We start from the raw sequence: 25,000 nt of genomic DNA on the forward strand, positions 1-25,000 counted from the left end.
AATGGTCGGTTGGTATTTAATAAGGGTATTAAGCTTATCTGTTACACGAGGATCATTAAGGTTGCACGTAGCCTATTCATCACCAGTCAAGAATACTTGATTACCTTTAAAAGGGATTAAATTAATCTCTCAGTGAATACATAGAACTATACACCTCTGGGTGTATACGTAATTTTTGCCTTGAATATTGAACAGGAGTGAAAGTATTTTAGGTTGGCCACTGAACCACCACTAATTTCTAGCCTCACGTTGAAATTAAACTCACCCAATAATGCTAAACAAATGAATGATGGCTAGTTTAAATTGCAATTTCATGACATATTTACATAGAACGTTTAACTCAATAAATATTAAAAGCTAAAATGAAATAACATGTTAAAAAGTTAACAGCTCGGACTGGACAGTTTTAAATTTATCTTTATAAATTCCTCTGTAAAAAATTGTTTCTCTGCAGTTATGAAAGTTTTTGGTTGCATTATCATCGTATTTTTTATTATATATAATCTTTTAACTCCTAATGGTTATAATCATAACCATAATTTTTAAAGGGGTGGACTGGTAAGCCAGCTGAGGGAAGGCTTCGGTCAGATAGCCAAAAGTTCCAGCTGTGGGTCATCATCTGACTAAGACCCGCGTCACGAAACAGTCCCGTTTCCTGACGTACAGACTTCCACGGGTGTAACCCAGTTAGAATAAAAGTTACTCACCTGTTTCAGACCTGCAAGTCTGTCCTGGGACCGGGTCGCAGGTACATTGAACCTCAAAACCAACCCCAGGAGTTGGTTTTGAGGTAATGTATATTATCTCGAGCTCGTCCTCCCTGAAGTCCTCTGGATTTAATGTTGTATTGCCACACTTCAATACATTGTCTTGCAGAGTAAACTGAATCAGCCTTCCTGGAGGCTCAGTCTTCCGGGGTTCGAAGCAGATTCAATGTATTAAGCAATGTAGACTTGATTTTTCCGACTATTACGATTAATACTACAACTACTTTGCTAATACTAGCAGGGGTACCACCACTGTTACTGCTAGTAGTAATAGCAGTGGTATTATCATGGGGAGCCCTAAACCCGTAGGGATTATACAGCACCTGTGGGGGGGGGATGAAAGGTATTCAGGATTAATTCAGGGAATTGGAGCACAGATCTAATTTCCTAGATCAAGAGCCCCCTCACCAGCGTCAAGGAGCATCCTTTGAGGGGAATAGTAGTGGTAACAGTACCATTACTATTACTAGTATTAGTAGTACTACTAATACTATTCTTCTATAATTACTACTACTGGTTGTAATAATAGCAATAATACTACAGCTACTACTATTGATACTAATAATAAATGTCTCCTGTATGGTCCTATGGTTTAGAGCGTCGTGAATTTTCCCTCTTTTCCCACGAGGAGAGCTAAAACAACACGGGTTCGATCCCCCGGCTACCCTCAATTTGTTATATATATATATATATATATATATATATATATATATATATATATATATATATATATATATATACAAACACTGATCTCTGGCTGAAGGAGACTCGAACCTACGAACCTTGGAACAAGATACGCAGTGCTTTACCAATCTACCCACACTGGACCAATACCTTGGAGTCCAGCTTGCGCTAGACTTTGATCCAAGGCAGCCAGCTTTCAGGGAGAAGGCTTACAGCTTTAAATCTCATCCCCTGCATGCATCAGCCTTACTAGATATATTAACAATGCAAGGAATTGGCAAGAGCAGGCGAAATACACACAAACACTGATCTCTGGTTGAAGGAGACTCGAACCTACGAACCTTGGAACAAGGTACCCAATCTCCCTGAAAGCTGGCTGCCTTGGATCAAAGTCTAGCGCAAGCTGGACTCCAAGGTATTTAGTTAGTTAGTTAGTTAAAGATTAGCCGGTATTCTCCCGGCCCGGGCCTTGTCCAAGTGGTGGCCCGGCCTTGGCTCCCTCTTTAGGGAGTGTCTGAGACCTAAGTCTCCCATGGGAGGAGACACAAGTACCTCCTCATCTTAGGGACTAACTGTCCCCAGGCCTAGCCACAAGCTAGGCCTCTCTGGTCTGTCATCCCCCGCCACAAGGGGGCAAATGGGAATGACAGTCTTATGAGCTAAAGGCTCGGGCTCAGGCACCTACCCTACCCTAGAAGGGTTAGGCATGGTGTCGATGATCTCCAAGGTATTGGTCCAGTGTGGGTAGATTGGTAAAGCACTGCGTACCTTGTTCCAAGGTTCGTAGGTTCGAGTCTCCTTCAGCCAGAGATCAGTGTTTGTGTATATTTCGCCTGCTCTTGCGAATTCTTTATAAATATATATATATATATATATATATATATATATATATATATATATATATATATATATATATCGTGCCGAATATGTAAAACTGGCCAATTAGCAAGAACTCATTTAAAATTAAGTCCTTTCCAAAATTTTCTCTTATACGTTTAAAGATATATTTTTTTCATTAATGTTAATGTAAAAATTTTTAATTTTGCACCAAAAGAATCTTTGAAAACTTACCTAACCTTATTATAACATGTGCAATTTATTTTAGCCCAATCCAACTCAATGTATTTTAAATACGCTTACAATAATTTAGTACTAAACAAAAAAAATCAAATATTTTTTTTCGCTAAGTTCAGAATGATTTTGGCGAAATTATTGCATACACAAATTTTCACTTGTCCTATATAGCAAGATGAGCGTTGCTATTTAAGCCAAGATCGCAAGTTCTGCCTATTCGGCACGACATATATATATATATATATATATATATATATATATATATATATATATATATATATATATATATATATATATATATATATACATATATATATATATATATATATATATATATATATATATATATATATATATATATATATATATATATATATATATATATTCTTTTTTTTTCAACAAGTCGGCCGTCTCCCATATATATATATATATATATATATATATATATATATATATATATATATATATATATATATATATATATATATATATATATATATATATATATATATATATATATATATATATATATATATATATATATATATGAAGAATTGATCGTAATACTTATTATTATTAACAGATAATTAAAGCTCTAATAACCGTCGTGTAATTCATATACTTTAAACTCTATTAACAGTCTAATTCAAAAATGTACTTTCAATTTTTTAATATAATTTTGTAACAATCTTAGTATTTTTTTTAATACAGGAGTGTAAATGAGAGGTTTACTGGAGAAAGTTTTCTGGGAAGTTGGTAAGTTAATGAAGAATCCATTAGCAAGTTTGAATGAAAAAAATATTTATGTTGGTTTCTATCAGAGTAAACTTTGCAGGTAAGAAAATGGACAAATAATTTTGCGAGTAATTGTTAGGCTGTTCATTGTGGACTTAAATTCGACTCACTTTTGCTATCTCATTTGCTCGTATATATTTGTGCATCTTTTATTCTTCTGGTCCTCTCTCTTTTTTCCTCTCATTCCTTCCCTTCTCTCTCCCTCCTACCCTCCCTCAATCCCTTTTTCTCCCTGTCCTCTCCCTCGCCACCCCTTACATCCTCTCTCCTCCCCACTTCCATCCTCTCCTCTACTCATTTATTTATTTATTTATTTATTTATTTATTTATTATAAATTTGTGCACACATAGAGGTACAAAAAAATACAGATAAGAGCAGTATGCCAAAGCCACTTATACTATGCATAGCATTACGGGCTGGCTTAAAATTAACTTAAGATTAACTAAGCAATGATGAAGTCAGTGATAAAACATTAATGTAAACAGATTACTATAAAGCACAAGTGAGTATTACAAAGACAGGTCATATGAAGGATTCTGTTAGGTAGTGTATTTAAAAAATAATAAAGTTAGATTGGGTTTTAGGTTTAACATTTATGTGATATAATTGTGAGAAACATTTAAGATATACAATTTATAAGGTTCAGTTATTCAGTATTTATTTGGTTTTGGGTGAGTAAGTGATCTTTGAGTAGAGACTTGAATTTATAAACAGGTAGTGTTTCTTTTATATTTACAGGTAATGAATTCCAGATTTTAGGGCCTTTTATGTGCATTGAGTTTTTGCATAGTGTGAGATGAACACGAGGAACATCAAAGAGTGATCTGTGCCTTGTGTTATGGTCATGTGTTCTGTTGAGGTTGGCAAGGAGATGTTTGAGGGGAGGGTTAATATCAGAGTTAAGTGTTCTATGTATGTAATAGGTGCAGTAATAAGTATGGATGTTTTGTATGGTGAGTAGGTTTAGTGTATTGAATATTGGTGGAGTGTGCTGCCTGTAGTGAGAATTTGTTATCATTCTAACTGCAGCCTTTTGTTGGGTAATTAGTGGTCTGAGATGGTTAACTGTTGTTGAGCCCCATGCACAAATTCCATAGGTGAGATAGGGGTAAATAAGAGAGTGATATAGGGCCAGGAGGGCTGACTGTGGAACATAGTACCGTATCTTCGATAGTATGCCTACAGTCTTGGAAATTTTCTTAGAAATTTGTTGTATATGTGTATGAAATTTGAGTCTATTATCAAGGTGGATTCCTAAGAATTTTCCCTCTGTTAGCTTTGTGATAGGTGATCCGTTTATCATTATGTTAGGAGGGACATCTGTAGCTCTGTTACCAAACTGAATGAAGTAGGTTTTGTCAATGTTTAGTGTAAGTTTGTTAGTCCTCATCCAGATAGATATTTTCTGTAATTCCGTATTTACAGTATTGGCTAGCGTGACTGGGCTCGGGTGAGAGAAGACGTATGTAGTGTCATCTGCAAATAGTGTGGGTTTGAGTAATTGCGAAGCATTTGGAAGGTCATTTATGTATAGGAGAAAGAGAAGAGGGCCAAGGACACTTCCCTGTGGGACACCAACTGTAATTGGTTGCGCAGAAGAGTTTGCCCCATTTGCGTACACATATTGGCTTCTGTTGCTGAGGTATGACTTGAGGTAATTGAGGGAGTGCCCTCTTATACCATAGTGTGACAATTTTACGTGGAGCAAGTTATGGTCAACTGTATCAAAAGCTTTACGTAAGTCAATGAAGATCCCCAGTGGGACTTCTTTTTTCTCTATTGCAGTGTATATATGTTCTAGCATGTGTATAATAGCATCATTAGTATTTTTATTAGGCCTGAATCCAAATTGGCAGGGGTTGAGTATGTTTTGGGAGATAAGGTAGGAGTAGATTCGTTTATGAATTAGTTTTTCAAAGATTTTTGAGAGAGGGTGTAAGTTGGATATTGGCCTATAGTTATTCAACTCTGTTTGGTCTCCTCCTTTGTGGATCGGGGTGACCCTTGCTATTTTGAGTACTGTAGGGAAGGTGGAGGATTCAATGGATTTGTTAAAGAGTGTTGCAATGATTGGAGATAGCACTTGAGACACTTTTTTATATATAAAGGGTGGTAAGGTACTTAAATCTCCTGCCTTGTTTTTTAGTGCATTGATAATAAGGGAGACTTCGTATGGGTTAGTCGGAGCTAGGAACAGTGTGTTCGGGTAGTTGCCGGTGAGGTAGTTATTTGGTGGGGTATCTGAGCTTGGGATTTTTTGGGCAAGGTTTTGTCCTATAGTGGAGAAGAAATCATTGAGTCTGTTTGCTGTTTCTGTTGGTGGGAGTTGGGGTTCATCTGATTTTGCTAATTTTATTTCGCTATTTCGTGATATCTTTTTTGTTCCCAGAATTTCAGATAGTGTTTTCCAGGTCTTTTTTATATCACCTCGTAAGTTGGATAATCTGTTCTCATAATACAATTTCTTTGCCCTTCTTATCAGGCTGGTTAGGATTGACGAGTAACGTTTTGTTTGGTCTCTGGTTATGTGACCCATTCTGTACTGTTTTTCATATTGGTGTTTTGTATTTATGGATTTGAGAATGCTGGGTGTTAGCCAGGGACTGTTCAGTCTCTTTGCTGTCATCTGTTTAGTTTTTTTAGGGCAGTGCTTGTTATAGAGGTATTGGGTCTTTTTTAGAAAATTATTAATACATTCGTCAATATCTGTATAGATTTCTAGCTCAGTGTGCCAGTCAATGTTTGCTAATGCTGTTGCGAAGTTATTAATGGCTGCCTCATTGTGAAGTCTGAAGGTGACTTTAGTAGTGTCTTGGGGTAGTTTACCAAGAGTTGTTATGAGGAAAGTAGGGTAGTGGTCTGTGGTATTATCTGTAATTATGCCTGATTTTAAAGGGGATATGGTGTTGGTCCAGATGTGGTCAAGTAGGGAAACACTAGTCTCTGTAACTCTTGTAGGTTTTGTTACTGTTGGTAGTAACATACAGTTACTCATTGTGTTTGTGAATTCAGTAACGTGTGGGTCCTGGTCTTGCAGGAGATTTATATTGAAGTCACCTGAGAGTAGTAAGTGATCTTTGTTCATGCGTGCATCAGTTATCATACTTCCTAGATTTTGACTAAATTGGCTAATGTTTGACTGTGGAACTCTGTAGATGTTTATCAATGTGAGAGGTTTTTGTAGGTATTTGGATTTGAATTTAGCTATTATATATTCCCCATGTTCATCCCTTGTGCAAGTATTAGTGATACATTCTAGTTGGTCTGAGTAGTATATGGCTGTGCCACCCCCTTGTTGGTCTGGCCTACAGTTGTGTATGGCTGTGTAACCAGGAATGGCATAGACATCTGTACTATCAGGCTTTAGCCAGGTTTCAGTTAGTGTAATGATGGACATATTGGCATGTAAGGAATTTAGTAATGCTATGAGGTCATCGTAATGCTTGCTTAAAGATCTGATATTGTAGTTAAAGATAGTTATGTTGTTGTTGGCACTGAGAAGTGCCTTTGATTGTTCTGCAGTGTAGTAATTACAGTAACTGTTTGATTCATTTAAGTCATTAAATAAGAGGTTGGTATCAGGATCAATGCTTGTAATCATAAGATTTGTAGTGAATCTATAGTTAGAATTAAGTATAAAACAAAGTAAATAGTCTTAAGCTAAAAAATAGCACCTGAATTATTTAACAAATGTAAAATAATGAGCTAAGGGACTAATACAAATAAAGTGATGATCATATAATAGTGCTTGGGAATATGATAGTAGGTAGTACTATAAAGGTAATTTTTTTTAAAGTTATAATTATAGTTTAAAATTATAATAAAAAGGGACTAATATAGGTTGTGAATAAATGAGCTTTGGAATATAATGGCAAGATTGTGAGCTTATTCTACTTTAGCACCTGAGAATAGCACCTTGATTATTTTAACAGTTGTGGATATATAAACTAGGATAGTTATATAAAGCTAAAATAAAGGAGAAAATATAAAAGGGACTAAAATTAAGTAATGGTAAGCAAAGTTAAATGGACAGATGGTAGGAATTATAATATAAACTTATAATATAAAAATACAATTTGAAATGGTACTTGCAATTGCACTAGAGTCTGGTATGGGTTGTTGACAAGATCAAGGTTATAACTATAGATTTAAATTGACAAAATAAAATTCACAATTAAAGTACCAAAAGAATAATAGTAAAAAATCACAATGGTAATGTCTTGGTTATAATATGATAGTAAGATGGTAGACAGGTACCCAGGTACACAGGTACAAAGGATAATACAAGGTTGGGGTTGAATATAAAAACTTGAAAATTTGGCAACAAAATGTTATGGGAAGTATAAAATAATGTTTAATGTACAAAAGTAAAATTGACTGGTAGTAAATATGGTGTTTAATAAAATTTTAGTAAGTAATAATGATTACAAAAAAGTGAAATAGTAATGTTTATTTCATTCAATATTGCACTGGTAGTTATACTTGAGGTTATATAGCAGTACAAGGTAATTAAGAGTAATCTAGGATAGTAAATGTGGTATTAAAACAGGTAAAGGTAATTAGTCAAGTAATGGTTATTAAATGTCAAAAATGTTAAGAGTAAATTGAAATTTTAGTAAAAATGATATTTATTAATTTTAGTAAGTAATATCAATTGATAGTATTTAAAAAAAAATATGAGGTAGTTTTCTTCCATCCTCCTTTTCACCACTTCCCTCATTCTCACCTCATACTTCACCGGACATTTCCTACAACATGACAGAACAGCAAAAGGCTTTTCCAAAACGATATAATCACTCAGCTACTGAGGAGCAGTGCGCGAGGCAGTCAAGATTAATAGAGAGAAGGAAGTTCGAAGTACTGGGTCGAGTCCTCTGACCATGAGGCGAGAGGAGGAGGCAGGAGGGTGACGAAAGACACAGCAATAAGATAGGAGAGGGGAATGTAGAGAGATTACTACTACTATTAGTACTAATATTACTATTACTACTAATTATTATTATTATTATTAGGAAGAGCGGAACTCTTTGGAGTTAATCAGACTCGTTCCAAGGAAGGAGAGGGTAGCTAATGTTCCTGGGATATATTGTCTTTCACCTGTATGAAGAAAGAAGTAAATGGAGAATCTACAGCCAATACAGGAGAGAGAGAGAGATAAAGTTAAGGAATTATATATATAAACGTACCTCAGAAAAAACTCAGGGTTCTTCCCGGAGCTGTTTGAATATTTTCTTCTGCCACCACCTATATTTTATATTCTATGGGAAAGTTTATTAATAGACAGAATACATTTACAGGAAACACAAACATGAATACAATGGTACAATATGTTAAAGATTATGGATTTCCTCCAGCTCTTCCGAAGCGGGACGCAAGCCTAGTATGCAGCAAGCATTTTCCCTCTGGATGGCCACGCTGAGGCGCTGGAACATGAAAGTGGCTGCCCTTGGGTCCCTGGTGGTGTCGATGAGTCTGGAACCCAGTTCTTTAAGGAAACGTGTGGCATTTTTTCCCCATGATCCCAAGGTCTCTGATCCCACTGGGACAAATTGATATTGTTGGCTTGTCTTACTCACTCCCTAACATTCGTGCTTATATATTTGTCTAGTCGTTCAATGTTATCTTCGTCAAGAAGAGCCTCCTAACACAGGTAAGTTTTTTTATTGATGACCCGCATCTTGCCTCCCGAGGTAGACTAACTGATGCAAACCTGGATATACCGATAAGCGCGCTCTTGGGACTCAATGGTTCCTTGCTTATGGCAAGGGAGGACTGACTGCCGTCAAGCAACGCAAGTGTCATTGGTACTATAGCTTAGGTACAGCAAGTCTTCTTGTAGAGTTATGATGCAGCTGATAGCTTCTGCAGCGATGTGCAGACAGTCTCTTCGCTCTGGTGTCTGCCATGTGGCAGCGCACTCAAAACTCAACACTCTCGGTTTAACTCTGGTCCAAAATCTACAATGGACCTCAGCCCTGAGCGCCTGGGCTTGGATGTGTCCACCATCTGTGGTCTGCAGTCAATGTTTTAAGATAAATGTTGTCTAAACTCTTCGTAAAGCTACTCGAAGCACTCGCTTGATTTACGCAACTTGGCAGTTTGTTCCACTCATCTGCAATTTTACCGCATAAATAAACACTGCTGTAAGAAACCATCCATTTTAAATCCCATAATAATAATAATAGCATCCTCTCTTATGTTTCTCGCATGGACAACCAATACAATCAGGGACCAGACTTGGGGTTCTCTCTGGTAAATGTCATTAATCTCTCTCGGCATTCCCAAGAGTCTCTCGCCACGACTTTTTTTTTTCCCCTCTCTCTTCACGATGTAAAGAATAGGGAGACAGGAGTGGAGAGAGGCATGGGGAGGTCCACTAGGGGAACTCCCTCGTAAGACAAGCAAGAAGAAAGTTTTGACCGGAAACAAAGTAGGTCTAATTGAGCTGGAATCTTTAGTCAGTGGTACATGAGAGAGAGAGAGAGAGAGAGAGAGAGAGAGAGAGAGAGAGAGAGAGAGAGAGAGAGAGAGAGAGAGAGAGAGAGAGAGAGCGAGAGAGAGAGAGAGAGAGAGAGAGAGAGAGAGAGAGAGAGAGAGAGAGAGAGTAAAAACGACTCAAATGTATGGCATGCTATACTAAAATAACACGCTATTTCTGTTTCTTCCACAGCCTCAGGACAACACCAGGTCTCTGAAATAAGGTAGGTACTGAATGTACTCCCTTCTAACTTTCAACTCTTAGACCACACAAAAGCGCAGGGATGTCCTGCCTGCATATATAGTGTGTGTGTTAGCCTCCACTGTTTAGTATCCTGCCTGCACGTACAGTGTGTTAGCCTCCACTGTTTAGTATCCTGCCTGCACGTATAGTGTGTTAGCCTCCACTGTTTAGTATCCTGCCTGCACGTATAGTGTGTTAGCCTCCACTGTTTAGTATCCTGCCTGCACGTACAGTGTGTTAGCCTCCACTGCTTAGTATCCTGCCTGCACGTACAGTGTGTGAGCCTCCACTGTTTAGTATCCTGCCTGCACGTACAGTGTGTTAGCCTCCACTGTTTAGTATCCTGCCTGCACGTACAGTGTGTTAGCCTCCACTGTTTAGTATCCTGCCTGCACGTACAGTGTGTTAGCCTCCACTGTTTAGTATCCTGCCTGCACGTACAGTGTGTGAGCCTCCACTGTTTAGTATCCTGCCTGCACGTACAGTGTGTTAGCCTCCACTGTTTAGTATCCTGCCTGCACGTACAGTGTGTTAGCCTCCACTGTTTAGTATCCTGCCTGCACGTACAATGTGCCTCCACTGTTTAGTATCCTCCACTGTGTTAGCCTCCACTGTTTAGTATCCTGCCTGCACGTACTGCCTGCACGTACAGTGTGTTAGCCTCCACTGTTTAGTATCCTGCCTGCGTACAGTGTGTTACACTGTGTATCCTGTTAGCCTCCACTGTTTAGTATCCTGCCTGCACGTACAGTGTGTTAGCCTCCACTGCTTGCACGTAGTATCCTGCCTGCACGTACAGTGTGTGAGCCTCCACTGTTTAGTATCCTGCCTGCACGTACAGTGTGTTCCACTGTTTAGTATCCTCCTGCACGTACAGTGTGTTAGTATGCCTGCCTGCACGTACAGTGTGTTAGCCTCCACTGTTTAGTATCCTGCCTGCACGTACAGTGTGTTAGCCTCCACTGTTTAGTATCCTGCCTGCACGTACAGTGTGTTAGCCTCCACTGTTTAGTATCCTGCCTGCACGTACAGTGTTAGCCTCCACTGTTTAGTATCCTGCCTGCACGTACAGTGTGTTAGCCTCCACTGTTTAGTATCCTGCCTGCACGTACAGTGTGTTAGCCTCCACTGCTTAGTATCCTGCCTGCACGTACAGTGTGTGAGCCTCCACTGTTTAGTATCCTGCCTGCACGTACAGTGTGTTAGCCTCCACTGTTTAGTATCCTGCCTGCACGTACAGTGTGTTAGCCTCCACTGTTTAGTATCCTGCCTGCACGTACAGTGTGTGAGCCTCCACTGTTTAGTATCCTGCCTGCACGTACAGTGTGTTAGCCTCCACTGTTTAGTATCCTGCCTGCACGTACAGTGTGTTAGCCTCCACTGTTTAGTATCCTGCCTGCACGTACAGTGTGTTAGCCTCCACTGTTTAGTATCCTGCCTGCACGTACAGTGTGTTAGCCTCCACTGTTTAGTATCCTGCCTGCACGTACAGTGTGTTAGCCTCCACTGTTTAGTATCCTGCCTGCACGTACAGTGTGTTAGCCTCCACTGTTTAGTATCCTGCCTGCACGTACAGTGTGTTAGCCTCCACTGTTTAGTATCCTGCCTGCACGTATAGTGTGTTAGCCTCCACTGTTTAGTATCCTGCCTGCACGTACAGTGTGTTAGCCTCCACTGTTTAGTATCCTGCCTGCACGTACAGTGTGTGAGCCTCCACTGTTTAGTATCCTGCCTGCACGTACAGTGTGTTAGCCTCCACTGTTTAGTATCCTGCCTGCACGTACAGTGTGTTAGCCTCCACTGTTTAGTATCCTGCCACTACAGAGTGTTAGCCTCCACTGTTTAGTATCCTGCCTGCACGTACAGTGTGTTAGCCTCCACTGCTTAGTATCCTGCCTGCACGTACAGTGTGTGAGCCTCCACTGTTTAGTATCCTGCCTGCACGTACAGTGTGTTAGCCTCCACTGTTTAGTATCCTGCCTGCACGTACAGTGTGTTAGCCTCCACTGCTTAGTATCCTGCCTGCACGTATAGTGTGTTAGCCTCCACTGTTTAGTATCCTGCCTGCACGTACAGTGTGTGAGCCTCTACTGTTTTGTATCATGCCTGCACGTATAGTGTGTTAGCCTCCACTGCTTATTATCCTGCCTGCACGTACAGTGTGTTAGCCTAAACGGTTTAGTATCCTGCCTGCACGTACAGTGTGTTAGCCTCCACTGTTTAGTATCCTGCCTGCACGTACAGTGTGTTAGCCTCCACTGTTTAGTATCCTGCCTGCACGTACAGTGTGTGAGCCTCCACTGTTTTGTATCCTGCCTGCACGTACAGTGTGTTAGCCTCTACTGCTTATTATCCTGCCTGCACGTACAGTGTGTTAGCCTCCACTGTTTAGTATCCTGCCTGCACGTACAGTGTGTTAGCCTCCACTGTTTAGTATCCTGCCTGCACGTATAGTGTGTTAGCCTCCACTGTTTAGTATCCTGCCTGCACGTACAGTGTGTTAGCCTCCACTGTTTAGTATCCTGCCTGCACGTACAGTGTTAGCCTCCACTGTTTAGCCTGTTTAGTATCCTGCCGTACAGCACGTACAGTGTGTTAGCCTCCACTGTGTGTAAGCCTTAGTATCCTGCCTGCACGTACAGTGTGTTCTATCCTGTTTTAGTATCCTGCCTGCACGTACAGTGTGTTAGCCTCCACTGGTTAGTATCATACCTGCACGTACAGTGTGTTAGCCTCCACGTACATCCTGTGTGTTAGCCTCCACTGTTTAGTATCCTGCCTGCACGTACAGTGTGCTAGCCTCCACTGTTTAGTATCCTGCCTGCACGTACAGTGTGTGAGCCTCCACTGTTTAGTATCCTGCCTGCACGTACAGTGTGTTAGCCTCCACTGTTTAGTATCCTGCCTGCACGTACAGTGTGTTAGCCTCCACTGTTTAGTATCCTGCCTGCACGTACAGTGTGTTAGCCTCCACTGTTTAGTATCCTGCCTGCACGTACAGTGTGTTAGCCTCCACTGCTTAGTATCCTGCCTGCACGTACAGTGTGTGAGCCTCCACTGTTTAGTATCCTGCCTGCACGTACAGTGTGTTAGCCTCCACTGTTTAGTATCCTGCCTGCACGTACAGTGTGTTAGCCTCCACTGTTTAGTATCCTGCCTGCACGTACAGTGTGTTAGCCTCCACTGTTTAGTATCCTGCCTGCACGTACAGTGTGTTAGCCTCCACTGCTTAGTATCCTGCCTGCACGTACAGTGTGTGAGCCTCCACTGTTTAGTATCCTGCCTGCACGTACAGTGTGTTAGCCTCCACTGTTTAGTATCCTGCCTGCACGTACAGTGTGTTAGCCTCCACTGTTTAGTATCCTGCCTGCACGTACAGTGTGTTAACCTCCACTGTTTAGTATCCTGCCTGCACGTACAGTGTGTGAACCTCTACTGTTTTGTATCATACCTGCACGTATAGTGTGTTAGCCTCCACTGCTTATTATCCTGCCTGCACGTACAGTGTGTTAGCCTAAACTGCTTAGTATCCTGCCTGCACGTACAGTGTGTTAGCCTCCACTGTTTAGTATCCTGCCTGCACGTACAGTGTGTTAGCCTCCACTGTTTAGTATCCTGCCTGCACGTACAGTGTGTGAGCCTCCACTGTTTTGTATCCTGCCTGCACGTACAGTGTGTTAGCCTCTACTGCACGTACAGTGTGTTAGCCTCCACTGTTTAGTATCTGCCTGCACGTACAGTGTGTTAGCCTCCACTGCCTGCCTGCACGTACAGTGTGTTAGCCTCCACTGTTTAGTATCCTGCCTGCACGTACAGTGTGTGTAGCCTCCACTGTTTAGTATCCTGCCTGCACGTACAGTGTGTTAGCCTCCACTGTTTAGTATCCTGCCTGCACGTACAGTGTGTTAGCCTCCACTGTTTAGTATCCTGCCTGCACGTACAGTGTGTTAGCCTCCACTGTTTAGTATCCTGCCTGCACGTACAGTGTGTTAGCCTCCACTGTTTAGTATCCTGCCTGCACGTACAGTGTGTTAGCCTCCACTGTTTAGTATCCTGCCTGCACGTACAGTGTGTTAGCCTCCACTGTTTAGTATCCTGCCTGCACGTACAGTGTGTTAGCCTCCACTGTTTAGTATCCTGCCTGCACGTACAGTGTGTTAGCCTCAACTGTTTAGTATCCTGCCTCCACTGTTTAGTATCCTGCACCTACAGTGTGTTAGCCTCCACTGTTTAGTATCCTGGCTGCACGTACAGTGTGTTAGCCTCCACTGTTTAGTATCCTGCCTGCACGTACAGTGTGTTAGCCTCCACTGTTTAGTATCCTGCCTGCACTTACAGTGTGTTAGCCTCCTGTTTTGTATCTGCCTGCACGTAGTGTGTTAGCCTCCACTGCCCTGCCTGCACGTACAGTGTGTTAGCTTAGTATCCTCCACTGTTTAGTATCCTGCCTGCACGTACAGTGTGTGAGCCTCCACTGTTTAGTATCCTGCCTGCACGTACAGTGTGTTAGCCTCCACTGTTTAGTATCCTTCCTGCACGTACAGTGTGTTAGCCTCCACTGCTTAGTATCCTGCCTGCACGTACAGTGTGTTAGCCTCCACTGTTTAGTATCCTGCCTGCACGTACAGTGTGTTAGCCTCCACTGTTTAGTATCCTGCACTGCACTGTACCACTGTTGTAGTATGTTTAGTATCTGCCTGCACGTGTGTGAGCCTCCACTGTTTAGTATCCTGCCTGCACGTACAGTGTGCTAGCCTCCACTGTTTATTATCCTGCCTGCACGTACAGTGTGTTAGCCTCCACTGCTTAGTATCCTGCCTGCACGTACAGTGTGTTAGCCTCCACTGTTTAGTATCCTGCCTGCACGTACAGTGTGTTAGCCTCCACTGTTTAGTATCCTGCCTGCACGTACAGTGTGTTAGCCTCCACTGTTTAGTATCCTGCCTGCTACAGTGTGTTAGCACCACTGTAGTATCACGTACAGTGTGTTAGTGTTAGTATCCTGCCTGCAGCCTCCACTGTTTAGTATCCTGCCTGCACGTACAGTGTGTTAGCCTCCACTGTTTAGTATCCTGCCTGCACGTACAGTGTGTTAGCCTCCACTGTTTAGTATCCTGCCTGCACGTACAGTGTGTTAGCCTCCACTGTTTAGTATCCTGCCTGCACGTACAGTGTGTTAGCCTCCACTGTTTAGTATCCTGCCTGCACGTACAGTGTGTTAGCCTCCACTGTTTAGTATCCTGCCTGCACGTACAGTGTGTTAGCCTCCACTGTTTAGTATCCTGCCTGCACATACAGTGTGTTAGCCTCCACTGTTTAGTATCCTGCCTGCACGTACAGTGTGTGCAGCCTCCACTGTTTAGTATCCTGCCTGCACGTACAGTGTGTTAGCCTCCACTGTTTAGTATCCTTCCTGCACGTACAGTGTGTTAGCCTCCACTGTTTATCCTGTGCACGTATAGTGTGTTAGCCTCCACTGCCTGCCTGCACGTACAGTGTGTTAGCCCTCCACTGTTTAGTATCCTGCCTGCACGTACAGTGTGTTAGCCTGCCCTGCCTGCACGTACAGTGTGTTAGCCTCCACTGTTTAGTATCCTGCCTGCACGTACAGTGTGTTAGCCTCCACTGTTTAGTATCCTGCCTGCACGTACAGTGTGTTAGCCTCCACTGTTTAGTATCCTGCCTGCACGTACAGTGTGTTAGCCTCCACTGTTTAGTATCCTGCCTGCACGTACAGTGTGTTAGCCTCCACTGTTTAGTATCCTGCCTGCACGTACAGTGTGTTAGCCTCCACTGTTTAGTATCCTGCCTGCACGTACAGTGTGTTAGCCTCCACTGTTTAGTATCCTGCCTGCACGTACAGTGTGTTAGCCTCCACTGTTTAGTATCCTGCCTGCACGTACAGTGTTAGCCTCCACTGTTTAGTATCCTGCCTGCACGTACAGTGTGTAGTATCCTGCCTGCACGTACAGTGTGTTAGCCTCCACTGTTTAGTATCCTGCCTGCACGTACAGTGTGTTAGCCTCCACTGTTTAGTATCCTGCCTGCACGTACAGTGTGTTAGCCTCCACTGTTTAGTATCCTGGCTGCACGTACAGTGTGTTAGCCTCTACTGTTTAGTATCCTGCCTGCACGTACAGTGTGTTAGCCTCCACTGTACCTGCCTGCACGTACAGTGTGTAGCCTCCACTGTTTAGTATCCTGCCTGCACGTACAGTGTGTTAGCCTCCACTGTTTAGTATCCTGCCTGCACGTACAGTGTGTTAGCCTCCACTGTTTAGTATCCTGCCTGCACGTACAGTGTGTTAGCCTCCACTGTTTAGTATCCTGCCTGCACGTACAGTGTGTTAGCCTCCACTGTTTAGTATCCTGCCTGCACGTACAGTGTGTTAGCCTCCACTGTTTAGTATCCTGCCTGCACGTACAGTGTGTTAGCCTCCACTGTTTAGTATCCTGCCTGCACGTACAGTGTGTTAGCCTCCACTGTTTAGTATCCTGCCTGCACGTACAGTGTGTTAGCCTCCACTGTTTAGTATCCTGCCTGCACGTACAGTGTGTTAGCCTCCACTGTTTAGTATCCTGCCTGCACGTACAGTGTGTTAGCCTCCACTGTTTAGTATCCTGCCTGCACGTACAGTGTGTTAGCCTCCACTGTTTAGTATCCTGCCTGCACGTACAGTGTGTTAGCCTCCACTGTTTAGTATCCTGCCTGCACGTACAGTGTGTTAGCCTCCACTGTTTAGTATCCTGCCTGCACGTACCGTGTGTTAGCCTCCACTGTTTAGTATCCTGCACTGCACTACAGTACGTACAGTGTGTTAGCATCCACTGTTTAGTATCCTGCCTGCACGTGCAGTGTGTTAGCCTCCACTGTATCCTGCCTTACAGTAGCCTCCACTGCCTGCCTGCACGTACAGTGTGTTAGCCTCCACTGTTTAGTATCCTGCCTGCACGTACAGTGTGTTAGCCTCCACTGTTTATCCTGTGCACGTACAGTGTGTTAGCCTCCACTGTTTAGTATCCTGCCTGCACGTACAGTGTGTTAGCCTCCACTGTTTAGTATCCTGCCTGCACGTGCAGTGTGTTAGCCTCCACTGTTTAGTATCCTGCCTGCACGTACAGTGTGTAAGCCTCCACTGCCTTAGTATCCTGCCTGCACGTACAGTGTGTTAGCCTCCACTGTTTAGTATCCTGCCTGCACGTACAGTGTGTTAGCCTCCACTGTTTAGTATCCTGCCTGCACGTACAGTGTGTTAGCCTCCACTGTTTAGTATCCTGCCTGCACGTACAGTGTGTTAGCCTCCACTGTTTAGTATCCTGCCTGCACGTACAGTGTGTGAGCCTCCAGCCTCCTGCACTGTGTTAGTATCCTGCCTGCACTTACAGTGTGTTAGCCTCCACTGTTTAGTATCCTGCCTGCACGTACAGTGTGTTAGCCTCCACTGTTTAGTATCCTGCCTGCACGTACAGTGTGTTAGCCTCCACTGTTTAGTATCCTGCCTGCACGTACAGTGTGTTAGCCTCCACTGTTTAGTATCCTGCCTGCACGTACAGTGTGTTAGCCTCCACTGTTTAGTATCCTGCCTGCACGTACAGTGTGTTAGCCTCCACTGTTTAGTATCCTGCCTGCACGTACAGTGTGTTAGCCTCCACTGTTTAGTATCCTGCCTGCACGTACAGTGTGTTAGCCTCCACTGTTTAGTATCCTGCCTGCACGTACAGTGTGTTAGCCTCCACTGTTTAGTATCCTGCCTGCACGTACAGTGTGTTAGCCTCCACTGTTTAGTATCCTGCCTGCACGTACAGTGTGTTAGCCTCCACTGTTTAGTATCCTGCCTGCACGTACAGTGTGTTAGCCTCCACTGTTTAGTATCCTGCCTGCACGTACAGTGTGTTAGCCTCCACTGTTTAGTATCCTGCCTGCACGTACAGTGTGTTAGCCTCCACTGTTTAGTATCCTGCCTGCACGTATAGTGTGTTAGCCTCCACTGTTTAGTATCCTGCCTGCACGTACAGTGTGTTAGCCTCCACTGTTTAGTATCCTGCCTGCACGTACAGTGTGTTAGCCTCCACTGCTTAGTATGAAATAGACTTCCCTCACACTGAAAGTTTTTTTTTTTTATCTTATGTTTCTCAGATGTTTCTCAACCACTAGTTCCCATTTGTGTTCCCGCGGTGTGTTGTTCCGCGTCGTATGAATCTGTCTATTTGTGCCCGTTTTATTGTAAGTCTGAATATCTTCCAAGCTGTTATTCATATTTTTTCTCTTCCACAAACTATATATTTTTTGTTTAATTTACTCGGGAAAGTATTAATTAACTGAATCGAAATCAACTTAGCTATGTATCTCTGATACAGAAATGTAAACAAACAGGAATATAGAACAATAACAAAAAAAAATGGACATTGGTAACTCGCACTCTGAAGGACACGAGTGATGTCTCCCTCAACGAGTCCTAACTTAGTATTATCATCAAATTTCTCTTAATCGACCTCAAGGAGGTCATGCATCAGTCCCGAATGTCTTCAAGACGGCTGTTAAACTAACATAAACTCAACTCTATAGAGTTCCTTGTATCCCTCATGACGCCGCTGCTGCCGCTCCATTCTGAGACATTGTTTACCTGATTCTCACAGGTCAGATGACCAAAAGTTCCAGCTGTGGGTCATCATATGACTAAGACCCGCGGCGAGGTATATATATCACTCTCATTGTAAATATGCTGAAAGTTCAATTTAATCCTTATAGGAATTAAAGTACTCTTGACGGGTGTTTAACAGATGACTTGTAGACTTAAAATGACTCTCGTGTAGTCAATAGTCTTTGAACCACATTAACAAACCAAGGAAATTGATAATAAATTCCAACAAAATATAAAAATATTAATAAAAATTAAATAAATTTATACTCAATAAATAAAGTTAGTAGTTTACACCACCAGGGCTCCACATCCCTCATTTTTCCTACTCTAAGGAAAAAAAAAAGCACGTCGAAGGTATTAACGATGATCCTTGTTATAAACCTTAGTAATATATACCGACAAATTGGTTTAGAAAAAAACACGTGAGAAAACACTAGGATATATTAGAGAAGTGACCCGTGGCATGGTAGGCAAAGCTCTCGCTTCACACGCTGTGTGTCCGGGTTCGATTCCTGCGAGGGTGAAAACATTGGGATTGTTTCCTTACACCTGTCGTCCATGTTCACCCAAGAGTAAAATGGTACCTGGGTGTTAGTGGACTGTAGTAGTATGTTATTGATGTCAGCTATGACTCTATATCTTGTATATGTACTTGTAGAAATAAAGATATTATTATTATTATTATTATTATTATTATTATTATTATTATTATTATTATTATTGCTATTATTATTATTATTATCAAGGTTCCAGGACCGAAACGTTTTCTAATAAATATGTCCTAGTGTTTGTTCAGGTCTTTTTAAACCAGAGGTCGGGGGAGGGGAGGGGAGGGGAGGGGAGGGGAGGGGGAAAATTACCCCAAATGGGGTAAAAATGAAAATCTCGGGAGGGTAATGGAGGCTCAATAAACATTTAAATAAAACTGCATAACAATTTGTTATTTAATAATGGAGGCAAATTATCAAAGTTATATTTAACTGAAATTCTTAACTTCCCTAATGAGATTTTTATTAAATTTGTCTGTTGTTGTTTTTTTTTTTAATTTCATGCAGTTTATTTTTTCATTTTATTATTTTTAATATTTTTTTTAAGTTGATTTATCGTGTATAATACATAATTTTAAGTTTGTATGACTGTATTCTCCATACAAATGGATTCAAAATATACTATTTTGAGTTTGACTGCTCATTGTGTTTTTCGGATTCTGTGGAATTTCGCCGCACACAAGTTTTTTTGGGGGGTAATACACCCCCCCCTCGAAAAAAAAGAGTTCGCCCGCCTCTGCCCTAAACCAACGATAACCCTCGTCCTTTACCGAGGGTCTGACACATATCTCTCACCTTACCATCTCATCGCCACGAGTTTGCTGTTATCCTCTTGTGTGGAATCCCAGAGTTATTCTTTCACAACAGTTCTCAGGCCAGACGTGAAGCTCCGCTAGGAAGTTAGATCAAGGTTGACACCACTGACATCACTACGTATTCTTGTGTGTCAAAGAAGTAGAAACCGACGCGTTAGTCACTAAATGGCTAACGCGTCGGTCTGGAGTTTTATGACTCTGACCGCGGGTTCTAGCCCCACCAGTGGTATAGTTTACATATTCGTGTGATTGCAAAATTATGAATAGTTTCTCTAATTCTCTTGACCCCCTGATTCTTGAAGTTATTGTACACAGCCTGAAACTAGCACTTAACAACAACAACAATAATAATAATAATAATAATAATATATCAATTTACTTGCCTGAAGAAAACATAAAGGACATTTTCGGGAGACAGTGCTCCCTTGGCCCAGTCCCAGGCCAGACCTCCTGAAGAACAGAGACCTGATTAACCAGACTGTTACTGTTGGCAGCAAGCAGTCAAATGTACAAACATACATACATATATATATATATATATATATATATATATATATATATATATATATATATATATATATATATATATATATATATATATATATATGCAATAAGATCACAGTAAACAGGTGATTTCGGAATATGCAAATCTTGTTTCATAAAAAGCAGTTTTGACAATAATATGAATATTTCCTTTGGTTTATATAAATTAGATCCATTTATAATTAATAGAATTTGGGAAGAATTTAATAATACACTGGACAAATAATTTTTAAATTTTCTTGGGTAGAATAGTTTGTGGGGTGAGTTGTGCAAAGGACCTATCCAAGTTGGGTCGGCGCGCGTCAGGTGTTTAACCGTTGTGGGATCTGATAGTGAGGTGCTGGCCAGACCCCTTATATAGCTTTTTTGGATGCTTTACTTTCATAGTTCCTTGATAATGTGAGTAGTCACGAAAGCGCTTGGAATTTCTCTATTTTTTCAGAGTGGTTGTTTTGCATGGATATGCATGCATATATATATATATATATATATATATATATATATATATATATATATATATATATATATATATATATATATATATATATATATGTATATATATATATATATATATATATATATATATATATATATATATATATATATACATGTATATATATATATATATATATATATATATATATATATATATATATATATATATATATATATATATATATATATATAAATATATATATATTTATTTATTTTCAGCAAGTCGACCGTCTCCCACCGAGGCAGGGTGACCCCAAAAAGAAAGAAAATCCCCAAAAAGAAAATACTTTTATCATTCAACACTCTCACCTCTCTCACACATAATCACTGTTTTTGCAGAGGTGCTCAGAATACAACAGTTTAGAAGCATATACGTATAAAGATACACAACATATCTCTCCAAACTGCCAGTATCCCAAACCCCTCCTTTAGAGTGCAGGCATTGTACTTCCCATTTCCAGGACTCAAGTCCGGCTATATAAAAATAACCGGTTTCCCTGAATCCCTTCACTAAATATTACCCTACTCACACTCCAACAGCTCGTCAGGTCCCAAATACTATTCGTCTCCATTCACTTCTATCTAACACGCTCACACACGCTTGCTGGAAGTCCAAACCCCTCGCCCACAAAATCTCCTTTACCCCCTCCCTCCAACCTTTTCGAGGACGACCCCTACCCCGCCTTCCTTCCTCTACAGATTTATATGCTCTCCATGTCATTCTACTTTGATCCATTCTCTCTAAGTGACCAAACCACTTCAACAAACCCTCTTCAGCCCTCTGACTAATACTTTTATTAACTCCACACCTTCTCCTAATTTCCACACTCCGAATTTTCTGCATAATATTTACACCACACATTGCCCTCAGACAGTACATCTCCACTGTCTCCAACGGCCTCTTCACTGCAGCCTTTACAACCCAAGCTTCACACCCATATAAGAGTGTTGGTACTACTATACTTTCATACATTCCCTTCTTTGCCTCCATAGATAACGTTTTTTGTCTCCACATATACCTCAACGCACCACTTGCCTTTTTCCCTTCATCAATTCTATGATTAACCTCATCCTTCATAAATCAATCCGCTGGCACGTCAACTCCCAAATATCTGAAAACATTCACTTCTTCCATACTCCTCCTCCCCAATTTGATATCCAATTTTTCTTTATCTAAATTATTTGATACCCTAATCACCTTACTCTTTTCTATGTTCACTTTCAACTTTCTACCTTTATACACACTCCCAAACTCGTCCACTAACCTTTGCAATTTTTCTTTAGAGTCTCCCATAAACACAGTATCACCAGCAAAAAGTAACTGTGTCAATTCCCATTTTGTATTTGATTCCCCATAATTTAATCCCACCCCTCTCCCGAACACCCTAGCATTTACTTCTTTTACAACCCCATCTATAAATATATTAAACAACCATGGCGACATTACACATCCCTGTCTAAGACCTACTTTTACCAGGAAGTAGTCTCCCTCTCTTCTACACACCCTAACCTGAGCCTCACTATCCTCATAAAAATTCTTTACAGCATTTAGTAACTTACCACGTATTCCATATACTTGCAACATCTGCCACATTGCTCCCCTATCCGCTCTATCATATGCCTTTTCTAAATCCATAAATGCAATAAAAACTTCTCTTCCTTTATCTAAATACTGCTCACATATATGCTTCTATGTAAACACTTGATCTACACATCCCCTACCCACTCTAAAACCTCCTTGCTCATCCGCAATCCTACATTCTGTCTTACCTTTAATTCTTTCAATAATAACCTTACCGTACACTTTTCCTCGTATACTCAGTAAACTTATTCCTCTCTTTATTTATACGAAAATATTCGCAGACAGGCGAATATTTTCTTACTTTTACAGTGCGTCATCAGGAGCTATGCAATGTTACAAAGGAGCAACTAAAGCCAATGGAGTTTTCTTAGAGTAGCACAGTGCAGGTGTGACACCGGCCAGAGCTTCTCTCAGAATGTGGCTAACAGTCAGTGCTAACCCCCATACCACCACCATCCCCTTACTCCCCATATGGGGTAGGAGGGTATCTGAGATGTCAAATATGAAATTAGAAGATATAATAGCCAACCCCAAGCTTTTTCTAGCTGCTTGTAACAGGTCACGTGATTTGAGAAAATACTTTTCTCATTGGATACTATATATATGGATTGCTATTATTCTGTGTAATCTTTTTAATTAATAAAAGAAAGGAATAGGATGCGCTGTGTCTGTTTAAAGGCTCTCCTCTGGGGTACTCAGATGTATCTCTTCCTAAATATTGTCTACTATCCTCAGTGTCAGTTAATATGCCTTACTTGGGAATTCTCTGTACCTCTAACAAAGTTGGTGGGGTTTACAAGGTCCCATGTACTCAGTGCCCTCTCTCATATATCGGTCAAACAGGTAAATTTCTGGAAACCAGAATAGCCCAACATAAATACTCAGTTAAGACAGGACAGAAGTCTTTAACTACGTTACTTTCTGTATTCACCCACTGGAATGAGATTGCTCACCATGCCAGGTGGTTTCATGATGGATTGGTGATGCCTGACCAGTATCTACCCACCAATATTTCATACTACGTCTGTTGTGAATGGTTATATAACGGGTTTAGCTGTTACTGTACCATACAGTGAAAGGCACACAAGATTACGGGATAACATAGGTAGGGGTTAAAGGTATTAGTAGATATTTGAATCACAGAAATATTATCGGAAAGGTATAGAAGATTTCCAAGTAAGGCATATTAACCGACACTGAGAAAGATAGTAGACAATATTTAGGGAGAGATACGCCTGAGTTTCCCTGGGAACATTAGAGTACCCCAGAAGAGGACATTTTAACAGACAAAGAGCACATTCTATTCCTTTCTTTTATTAATTATTAAGGTTACACAGAATAATAGCAATCCATATATATATAGTACCCAATGAGAAAATTATTTTCTCAAATCACATGACCTGTTACAAGTGGCTAGAAAAAGCTTGAGGCTGGCTATTATATCTTCTAATTTCATACTTGACATTTCAGAAAGCTTCCTACCCCATATGGGGAGTAGGGGGATGGTGGTGGTATGGGGTTGGTACCGACTGTTGCCCACATTCTGAGAGAAGCAGTGGCCGATGACACACCTGCACTAAGCTACTCTGAGAAAACTTCCCCTGCTTTAGTTGCTCCTTTGTAACATTGCATAGCTCCTGATGATGCACTGAGAAGTGTGAAAGTACTTGAGCTAAAGATTTCCACCCCCCATGGTTTGTATTGCATATATATATATATATATATATATATATATATATATATATATATATATATATATATATATATATATATATATATATATATACAATATACAATATACAATATATATACACAACACAATATTGCATATATATATATATATATATATATATATATATATATATATATATATATATATATATATATATATATATATATATATATATGGAAATAAATGGTATAAAATACCGACACAATGGAAATATAAACACAAATGCAGTATAATGTGATCCTTTACTGACAACGTTTCACCCACGCAGTGGGCTTTTTCAAGTCACACACGTGTGTGACGAAAAAGCCCACTGCGTGGGTGAAACGTTGTCAGTAAAGGATCACATTATACTGCATTTGTGTTTATATTTCCATATATATATATATATATATATATATATATATATATATATATATATATATATATATATATATATATATATATATATATATATATATATATATATATGCAATATTGTGTTGTGTTGTTTGTCCGTCGATTCGACGAGGACCATCTAGTCATCCTGGGGTCGAAGTTGGTGGGTACGCAGATGATTTGTCAGGCGAATCCGCGCACGAAACGTTCTCTGGCAGTGTGGACA

At 40.7% G+C, this 25,000-nt stretch overlaps 1 protein-coding gene across 4 annotated transcripts in view; it reads left to right on the forward strand.

The window, feature by feature from the left end:
- LOC128685438 (uncharacterized) overlaps positions 1–25,000 on the forward strand; it is a 447,019-nt gene that overhangs the window by 327,313 nt on the left and 94,706 nt on the right. For 3 of the 4 annotated variants that reach the window (XM_070082997.1, XM_070082998.1, XM_070082999.1), the window contains one exon: positions 9,992–10,022. The exons of the other annotated variant lie outside the window; for it this stretch is intronic. The gene's annotated coding sequence lies outside the window, so the exon portion shown is untranslated. The remainder of the gene's footprint in view (positions 1–9,991; positions 10,023–25,000) is intronic. 4 annotated transcript variants of the gene reach the window in all.

Source organism: Cherax quadricarinatus, chromosome 8 (assembly GCF_038502225.1).
Source record: "Cherax quadricarinatus isolate ZL_2023a chromosome 8, ASM3850222v1, whole genome shotgun sequence".
In the NCBI taxonomy this organism is placed as follows: Eukaryota; Metazoa; Arthropoda; class Malacostraca; order Decapoda; family Parastacidae; genus Cherax; species Cherax quadricarinatus.